Source organism: Musa acuminata, unplaced genomic scaffold, assembly GCF_036884655.1.
Source record: "Musa acuminata AAA Group cultivar baxijiao unplaced genomic scaffold, Cavendish_Baxijiao_AAA HiC_scaffold_876, whole genome shotgun sequence".
NCBI classification, from domain to species: Eukaryota; Viridiplantae; Streptophyta; class Magnoliopsida; order Zingiberales; family Musaceae; genus Musa; species Musa acuminata.
Window position 1 is genome coordinate 27501 of NW_027021098.1, and position 983 is coordinate 28483.

The window sequence follows — 983 nt, forward strand, 5'->3', positions numbered from 1 at the left end:
TTTTGATCTAAGATTTCAATTCTTCCATGTTTCAGCAGTAGCATATTGTTCCATGGAGCTAAGGTCCAAAATATGGAATAAAAAATGTTTCCACGACTCTACCACCCGGCCAATCCTGTTCCACTTAATCCCTTTTTCATGGCCACATATCTTTACGGCTAAGGAATGGGAAATCTTTCTCCTGTTACATGAATCAAATGTTTCATTTCATCCGGGAAAAGCCATCCCTTTCTCAACATTGTCTTTGTTATTTGATCCAATAGCGTTCCGTTAGATAGGAACAGATTTGATAAATACTGATAACTCTCGGATAGAGTATTAGAAAGGAAAGATCCATTAGATAATGGACTATTGCTTCTAAGCCATCTCTGGCGATGAATCAACAATTCGAAGTACCTTTCTTGCGTATTCTTGATGAACCAGCATTTATACATAGATGTAGAAGGTTTTGTTTGGGAAGTAATAAGCACCTTTGACATCTCTTCATCTGCAAAGAATTCTCGACGTGAAAACACAGAGACAAAGGGCTGATCTTTGAATAGGAAAAAGAATGGATCCGCAGGGTCCCAAATGAATTGGCTTACTCGAAAAAAGCCTTGTTCTTTGGAAGATCTATCTCGTGTCTGGTACTGCATGGTTTCACTCTGCAAGAACTCCGAATCATTCTCTTGAAGCTCATCCTCTTCATGATACTCATCCTCTTCATGATACTCATCCTCTTCATGATAAAAGGTCCGCTTGCCCCGAGCCCGATAGAGAAAAGTGGGCTTTTCAATACAATCACATAGTTTGCCACAAGGGCGCCATATTCTAGGAGCCCAAACTATGTGATTGAATAAATCCTCCTTTATCTGTTGCAGGTCGACGACCTCTTCCTCTTCTTCAAACTCCGATTCGTATTTTTCATATAGAAATCTCTGATCAACGATAGAACAAGATCTGTTTTGCATCATATCTAACTGTTCGGACCGAAGAAGTAATGT